Consider the following 9,311-nt stretch of genomic DNA (forward strand, 5'->3'; position numbering starts at 1 on the left):
TGGGGACTATAGAGGTGACGTATGGGCTTATAGTATTGGAAGAGAATGAATATCTCCATGGCCTTCCACTGATCAGTCTCATTGGCACTATACAAGCTTTGGAGACCAGGCCCCCACTACCTAGAACTGTAAAGTTTGAATAATGAAAGGAAAGGATTAAAGATGATGATTGGGTTGGGGTTTGGGGCTGTTTGTGGTTGAGTGTTTTTAGTTTTTTGTTTGTTTCGTTTTGGATTGGATGAGTCAAGTCCAAGTCCAGGAGATCGGAACACAAAGTCTCATGAACCTGGCATGTGTGCTATGTGGCCAGCAGAGTGTTGGGGAAGCACAGCTTAAGAAGACCCCTGAGAATCTATGACTCTACTGTAATATGGTCACATCTGTGACTCTATGACATTAAGTACATAGACAGAAACATTCCACCCTTCGTATTTTATAAAAATCCTATGCAAAATTATTGCTGGAGGAGAAGGGAATCTACATGTAAATCGTGAGACTTGGGCTATGGCATCCATGATTGAGAAACAAAGCTATGAGATTTGAAACAGAATTGTAATGTCATGTCACACTCTGGCTTGGGGCATTGCGACTGAGGGTGAGGGAAAGCCAAACATGACTCCCAGTTAATGAGTTTGTGACTTTGAAGAAGCACCAGTTCCAGAAAGAGACAGGCTCTCTTGTAGACTCGTTTCTTCCTAGAATTGCTTTCTCTACACAAGCCTCCGTGTGGAGCAGGCACCTAGAAAGGGACACATACTGGAAAGTAATCAGCATGTCAATTCCATAAATATTAATTGAAAACATGGAGTAAATGAGACCGTCTTGGTGATGGAGATGATGAATTGAAAGAGTGGTGTCACAGAAGACAAGGCAGAACGGAACATGAAGAAGGCAGATGTCCTTGCTCAACAGTGTTCAGTGCAGAAGGCTAAAGTCAGATAAACTCTGAAGTCTTTAACGACAGTCTCATTAGAGTGTCATGGGTAGAATTCAGAATGTGGAATTTCAGACGTGAATGAAAGACTTGTAAGGTCAAAAATATAGCATTTATCTCTACCCAGGAGACTAGNTCTCAAAGTTTAGTGATTTGATACAACCCAGGTTCAATTCTAATTGTGCAACATGGTCCTGATTATCAGAATAACTGTTCTTTACAGGCATTGAGGGTGGGGGGCACAAGTCATTGAAGAATTGTTTTAACAAACCACCTTATTTTACTGGTCAAGGCAAGTCTAACCTAAAACTGCTCAAAATTGCTCCACATACCAAGCTGTCCTCTGATTAAACTCCTTGTCTCCATGAGTCCATTATATTTAAGTAAGTATAAACTATTTCCTCATAAGTAAGAGGGTACATTGCAACACCCAGGAGAGTCCCTGAAACTGAATAATACTGTCTACACATGTCCTAACCTTTTTGCATATGTGCACATGTGTGCATTCAAGCTCTCGAGGGCATGGTAAAGTTAGGAACAATAAAATTTAAAAGATTATAATACTATACAGTAGTAACTTATACAAACCTAGCATCTCTCTGAAATATCTTAAAAAGTAGATTTGCCCTTCTTATGAGACAATACAGTTCAGATGAAATGAGGACAAAGGCATTGTGCCATAGCATTAAGTGACTAATATTATAGACCCAAGTGTTACTTGAACACAAGCATGCAATATCACAACAGTCAATCTGACACCTCGGGCAGCTACAAAGTGACTAATGTGTGGGTAATGTATACTACTTGGATATGCTGGTAAAGGAATTCAAGGTGACTTGGAGTGCAGTGCTGTAGAATTTTTTCTCACTACTTGACACTCAACTTAAAACTTTTGAATTATTCCTGGAATCTTCTGCTTAGTGGTTCTTGACTGTGGCCTGCCATGGGATATAAACCATGGCAAAGGAAGTATAGATAACAGGAAACCACTGGCTTTCTTTATGCTGTCATTGTTGTCTTAGTTGTGTGGGGTCTGCCCTTCTCACATCTGAAGGGCNGGAGCATCGCCNCTGGCTTCCTTTCCTTCTATGGCGTCAACTGGTAGGAAGGAGTAAGCTCAACTCCTATGCGCACTAAGTAGCTGCTTTCTCTGTGAGAAGACGCTTCAGCAAAAGGATTAGGGGCCTCACCACCCCATCCCCTAGCACACAGAGGGAATTATACAACGGTTGATAAAGAGAATTGTAAACTGTGCCTCCCCCACCACCCCGCCAGGGTTAAAATGGAAGGAAATTGAGGAGCAGCGGCCCAGCTCCTATGGAAAAGCCGGAAAAGCTGCTCCTTTACTGGCACCGCGGTAATTGTGCTTATTGGCTTTCTGGGACTTGCCCAAACCTGTCAAGTTCTCACTTTGAAAACTTGCAGATGAATCCACCACATACTTATCCACTCATTTCCATCATTTCCATATGCAAANAAGTTGCTACTGGGAGGATGACTGAGATAATTTTTTTTTTTTAATAAATTGGATATTTTCTTTATTTACATTTCAAATGTTTCCCCTTTCCAGGTCTCCCCTCCGGAAACCTCCTATCCCATCTTCTCCCCCTCGCTCCCCGCCTCTATGAGGGTGCTCCCACCCACCCACCACTCCTGGCTTCCGGCCCTGGCAATCCCCTACACTCTGGCATCGAACCCCCTCAGGGCAAGGGCCGCTCCTCCCACTGACATCCAACAAGTCCATCCTCTGCCACATATGCGGCCTAAGCCATGGTTCCTCCTTGGTTGGTGATCTAGTCCCCGGGAGCTCCAGGGGGAATCTATTATGGCTGATTCTCTACTTCAACTTCATTTTCTCTTCTGGCCCTNCAGGACCTTCCACATTCAATAAGCACAGTGCCTCACTTGGTTCAAATAATGTGGTCTGCAGGGTNTGTGTGCTAACCGGCGTCTATGTCAGCAAATGAAAACCTGGGCCTGTTACCATCCGAGCTCCAGGNATTGAGAGCCACAGATATGCAGACTCCAGACAATTCTAAAAGGAAAGCAGGTGCTTGTGTTCTGGTTTGGATTTCCATTATGCTCACAGCTGAAAATTTAGATTTGGTCATTAAATTTTTGAGCCAGGCGGAGTCACAAAAAAACCACCCACACACAAAATAAATAGGTCAGACAAACCAAGAGGGGGAAAAAGGAGCTTTTTTTTTTTTTTTTTTTTTGAAGAAAAAGGAGACTTTGTCAAGGAGCGTGTTTAATGAGAGCATGGGTGAGACAGAAAAGACAGTGTATGATTAGGAAAAAGCTAAGCCACTGCTTTGGGTGTGTCCCGAGGAAAGGTTTCTTCAGCTATGACCCACTGAAACAACTCGGTCTTTTTTTCATGTAGGTATGAAAACACAGTTTGTGTCCTGTTAGTTTCAACTCCTGTTTCAGGGTAGCAGGGAGCCTCACAGCCAAATGGTTATCATAAATAATTTCCTTCCGGAGTTGATTCCAGTTAGCGTTTATCAAGGTGGAGTCAGGACAAAGGACACCCCCCAGCAAACCACAGCAGTGGGGAAGTAGATAGGACCTGGCAGTCAGAAAGCCAGAGTTCCCTCAAGTTCCTGGCATCTGTGACTCTTTGGTAACTAGATGCAATCAACAATATCAGCTTGAGGTGATCTTTCTTCGAAATGCTGTGGAATGCAACAGAGGGCAGCATGCTCTACAATGGTACAGCCTGGGCTCAGGAACTTGGACCAACTACTTGTGCCTTCCCATCCTTTTTTTCACCATCACCCTCACATCTATTATTCACAGTCTCTCCCTTCTTCTTTTATTCTGATAACTCTTAGTTCTGATAATAGGGCTAGAACCCTTAGCTCATCATTAAATTCTATGGACCTGTTCAAGAGGCTACTACATGACCTTCAGAGAAGATGACACTGAAATGGAGAGCTCACAAAGGCAGATATCAGGGCTACTGTGAGCAGAGAAAAGCAGCCAATAAATGTGGCCATGAAGTGTTTAATATGTTGTCTGTAGTTGAAAACATTTCTCTTAAGTTTTCAGATAAAATTTATGAACATTGCTGAGGTACCCCACGTCCCTACCCCAACTTCTCCCTATCTTCCTCAAGCACAAGGAGAATTTTGCTTGTGGAGTATCACAGCTTGGACAATTTTCTGTCAATCAGTGAAACCAAAGAACTAGAAGTGGGAAGAGAACCAGAAACTCTGTTTGATGTCCTGAACTCATTCAAAACAGAGTTAATTGATCCTGACACTGTTTGTTTCCTACTTTTTCCACAGAAGCTTAAAATCTCAGATCTGAGACAAAGAGGAGAAAAAGAAAATGNGATTGGAAATCTGTGGAAGACAAGATGGTAAGCCTCTCCTGGACGACTGCTCNGAGTTTTTGGAAGAGGATGACTCCAAAGTGTGATGGAAGGATGCTCAGAGATTCTGGTGTGCTGTAAGAATGGGTAAATGTTTTCTAATTCTGCCTGAAGTCCTGAGGTACCACTCCAACTTCCAGTAGCTGGTAACCAGCTCAAACAAGTTAATAGCTACTTACAAAGCACTTCCCTGACTAATAAAGCCCTCAGACCCATTATTCAATTTGTTTGTTCCATGACGTATTTTGACTTTAGACACTGTCATATAAAAATAACCTACTATGAACTCAGACTGTTATTTTAAATTTGAGGCTGCTTTTGCCAAACCCACAGAGATTTTAGAGAAAACTCATCATTAGAAGAAGCAACATGCCACACTCCAAGTCGCTTGGGACGCCCAGTCTTTTACTACCCAGCATCACTGAATAAACAGAAACAGGAGCTAAGTCTCTGGCTAGGGTCCTCATGTCCATGTGTTACCCTCCCACTCGTATCCAATAAAAGCCAGCCCCATGGGATCTACACCTGTAATGTTTTAACATTATGCTATGCAAAACTGTGTCTCATTCCATTTGCAAATAAGGTAAAAAAAAAAAAGAATTAAACCAGGCAGTGGTGGCACATGCCTTTAATCTAAGTACTTAGAAACAGAGGTAGGTGGATCTCTTTGAGTTGGAGCCCAGCCTGGTCTACAAAGTGAGTTCCGGGACACTCAGAGCTACTCAGGGAAACCCTGTCTTGAAAAAACCCAAACCAACGAAACAAAACAACAACAAGACTTAATTTAACTTAACACCACAATTTGTATTTTGGGTTGTTTTTTTGTTCCTTTGTTTGTTTGATTTTATTGTTACATATTAACATTGGTAGTAAATACTTTTTCCAGCTCCTGAATTAACTCAAGAGTGGACATCAGCTCCTGCCCTTAGGAAGTTAGTATTTTCCAAAGGAAAAGTCAGCAAAGGAATGCTGTAAATGGTTGGTCCAAGCCCAATGTAACCATGCCATTCAACGTTAGATAGACCTTTTAAATCTAGAAGCAGCATAGCTACTTCATTCATAAGCACACAGAAATCCCTAAATGGCAATGGGCAATAAGGCAAGAAGTAATTATGAAGACAAAAATCAGAAGGCAAATTCAATGTTCATTCAGTACATATTTTAACAAGAAAAAACTAAAGGAATATTAAATATCTTCTCTATTGTCAGACCTTTACAGATAGGTGCTGTAAAACTACAAGTAAGTCATTGGATTGATGGCAGGCTCGTCCCCCTGGGCCTCTCATAGTGTCCCATGCTAGAGCAAATTGTGGCTCCTAACCATGGCCTGGCCTCCATGCCTGTAGGCGGCTGGCACTGAAGTGGGTCACACAGTGGAAAAGAAGAAAAGAAAAAAAAAAAAACTATAAATAAGCTCTAGCAAACACTGATTGATTATAATCTGTCATCCAGACGACTTAGGGGACAAGAATGGTTGCTTTCTGTCTTTCCGTAATTTTCTTTTTAAGGGAGTTTCCTGTTTTTGTCAATGTGAAAAATCCCAAGTTTTCTCTCCTAAGTCAATGTTTAGTTTTTTTGGAAGCTTAAAAGCTAACATTTTTGTTATTGAAACCATTTATGTTTATAACTTAGTAGAAAGAATACGGGTCCTGAGAAATTTCCCATCTCATTAAGGCACTGAGTATGAGGAAGGAATTAGCAGTAGTCAAAGACTTATAATTATCTAAATATAAAAAAGGACCTAATTTAATCCCGAAACAAACTTTAAAATACATATTATCTTCAAGNAGAACAAAAGAAAATGAAGTATTCATGGAAATAACCTATTGTGCCCTGGGCTTCCAGCAAATGGTCAATAGGTCCTGAACCTGTGTGCCCTGCTCACCACCTTACACAGCCCTATAGGTATGCATTTGCTTTCAGAAAATGCTGAATTATAGACCCCTACCCCCAGGAACACACCCAAAGCTACTGATAGTTATGTTAGCAGTGAGAACATGCTGCAGAAGAGCTCAGTGAATTTGCATATAGATCTGAAGACTCAGATTTGTATACATGAGTCATGAAGCCAGTGAGAAGAAAAACTGTGGAGTTGGCAGACACCTTCTTGACAGCCTCCACCCTGCATTTCCCTGAGGCATTCTGAAGCCTTGCTGCTGCCTGGCTCCATCAGCTATCCAAGTCCCTCCTGTCTTGCCTTTTTGTCTCCTGCACCACAGACTACTTAGCATCATAATTATCTGTGTGCCTGCCTCACCAAAACCTCTGGCAGACTATAAATTTAAGAGATTGAGAGTGTCCCATTTCCCTCTTCCTTATCATACTGAGCTCAAAAGAGCATGCTCAGCAAACGTTTATAGAATAGATTTATGANCATTGACTGGACATCACTTTCTTCCCCCTAACTAAAATATCTAAATCCTGCAATTTGCATATACAGCTCTCTGAGTCTTGCTTCTTAATATGACAAGTTAATAACAAATTCTGTTAACTTACAAGGAGTTGTTTGGCTGACACTCTCAGATTATACAAAATCAGTGCTATTGTACATGAGAATAAATGTGCTGAAGACTAAATAACCAATCTTGCCTGTGCGCATTGGGTTACCCTCAATGTGCAGACTTGATAAAAGTGAAAATAAAATTAAAAAATGTCTCCAGGAAATCCAACATGTTAGTGCCTACTAAGTGGTGGTTAATGGCGGAAAAAGGAAGGAAATCAAGGTTACACACTCATCATACGCCATCTTATTTAGTTCTCAAAATGAACCTTATTAACATGGGTATTGTATTTATGAAAGGAAANGGGTACAGAGATATGTTATCCCACAGACAGACATGGATTAATGGTTGAGAAAGACNCTACTTTGGCCTGGCAGCAACTTTCTTATTGCCCAAGTTCTTTGCTGCTCAAGGTTATTGTCTAGACAGCAGCTGGAGGACTGAAAACTTATTACAAGGAAAGTTTCACCACAAGATTAGAGCTGTGGACATTCTTAAGATGACAGCAAAGAAGAACCTTGGGATCGAAGAGAAACAAAACTCATTTGGGCATAATTTCTAAAGCTTTGGTTCTTGTCCTGTCTGATATCCCATCAGGAACATCCTTCTCTTGCTATAGGAACCCTTGACCAGGGTTCCAGAATGATCCCCAAATCTGCACCAGCTGCAGAAATAGGCCACGGAGGTCCTACAGCAGCAACTTCCCAGAAGATTGCATTTGATAAGAAAGCCACCTCATGGGCCCAAGGTATTCGGTTTCCAGGTAAAAGTCACAGGGCAAGCATCAAAAGTGAAAAGAAGNTTCCAGTTGATTAGTTACAGAGGATGGAAGAGAGGAGAAGCCTTCCGCTCTCCTGTCTAAAAATGACGATGTAACCTTGGGTGGCTCTTTAACCAGTTCCTCCAACTTCTCAGTCTCTACAATTGTCAAGATGGCACTGCTAACATTGCTGCGAGAAGCAAATGGGCTGACATACAGAAACCACACAGGAGTGGCTCAGTGAATTACCGCTCGCCTTTTGAAATGTATNAATACTGACAAGCTCAATCTACTGTCAGCAGCTTGTGGGTATGAAGACCAGAGGGCTTTGAACACAGAGGGAGTCACAGAGCTATTTAATCACAAGCTGAAAAGCAGTTATGTGTCAGCCTGGGAGTGAAATTCTAGTGCTTTGCCAGGGCCAGACTCACTTTTTGGAAATACATTATTTCTTTTTATGACTGAAAATAATATGTGTTCCTTTTTCATAATCTGGAAAAAATATTTTTCAACTTTTATTTTTCGTATACTTGTTTATGTATTTAGTATTATACTGGGGGCAAGGAAGGAAGGAAGGAAGGGACTCCCCAATGCTGGGCAAGGGCTTGACCGCACCGCCAGAGTTCCATCCTTTGTGCGACATTTTCTTCTGACTTGTTATAGTGACACCATTTTTTTAAGTCTCCCAAACAGAGTTTAACTCCTGTGCCTGTTGCCCCAGCCTGCTGAGAAGCTAGAATGACAATAGGTCTGTACCATCAGATCACACTTCTTTTGATTTTAAACAAATGAATTTTGTTATGACATTTTCCTACATGTATCTGTTATATTGGAATGATGTTTGAATGATCCTTAAAAACATAAGGAAAAATGAAAATAATTCCAAATCCCAATGTTAACACTGGGTTTGTGTCTTAACTGTTCTCTCATGTCTTGGGATCTCAGTGTGTGTTTGTGTGTGTGTGTGTGTGTGTGTGTGTGTGTTTACAAATATAAGAAGGCACGGCTGAATTTTTCTATGTATCATGCATAAGCATTGTATAGCATACAGCTCACACAAATACTTTGTGACAATTAAATATTTAAAATTTTTATGAAACAGCATTTGAATTTATCTTAAGGTTTAAGTATGAGTACTAGAAAGAGAGAAGTTCCCAGAGTGGGCATGGGCTTCTCAAGACAAATGCCTAAACGCTCTTCTGACCTCTGGCTTCTAAGGGATAGCTCACATCACAGTTTATGACTTTGTTATGTTTCATTGGATAAAATGTTCAATGGAATTTTAACTCTGTCTTTAATATGTTATTTAAATAACAGTGATTAATGTCACTTGCATAGAGTTTTATGTATACTTCTCAACCAGCTAAGTATTATAAAGGCCTCCTAGCATAGTAGCCTAAAACTCTGCCAAATTATCACATTTTTTATGCCCCTCTTCTCCCATGATCTCAAGTGTGTTTCTATATGTGTTGATCATTTCTTTTTACACATTATAGCATCATCTGAGCACAGGATTTTCCCATAATTTGACTGGTCTCTACCAAAAATATTTAATGCTATGGAAGAGTTCTTGAAAGATAGAAGGCATACATCATTTGCCTGAGCACACATTGTAAAATGTTTNCCCACACAGTTTCCTTAAGTCTTTTTCTTAAAGGCTTTTACTTTTTAACATACATATATCAAGATCTGATTCATCAACCTTTACAGAACTAAAAACAAAACAAAACAAAAAAA

General features: G+C 40.7%; 1 non-coding gene across 1 annotated transcript; it reads left to right on the forward strand.

Annotated features, from left to right (window-relative positions):
• The first annotated feature begins 5,553 nt into the window (after window positions 1-5,553).
• On the forward strand, window positions 5,554-5,689 carry LOC115032009. The gene has a single exon (XR_003837658.1). It is a non-coding gene; the product is annotated as a small nucleolar RNA SNORA42/SNORA80 family (small nucleolar RNA).
• Window positions 5,690-9,311: the final 3,622 nt, after the last annotated feature.

Source organism: Mus caroli, chromosome 9 (genome assembly GCF_900094665.2).
Source record: "Mus caroli chromosome 9, CAROLI_EIJ_v1.1, whole genome shotgun sequence".
Classification (NCBI taxonomy): Eukaryota; Metazoa; Chordata; class Mammalia; order Rodentia; family Muridae; genus Mus; species Mus caroli.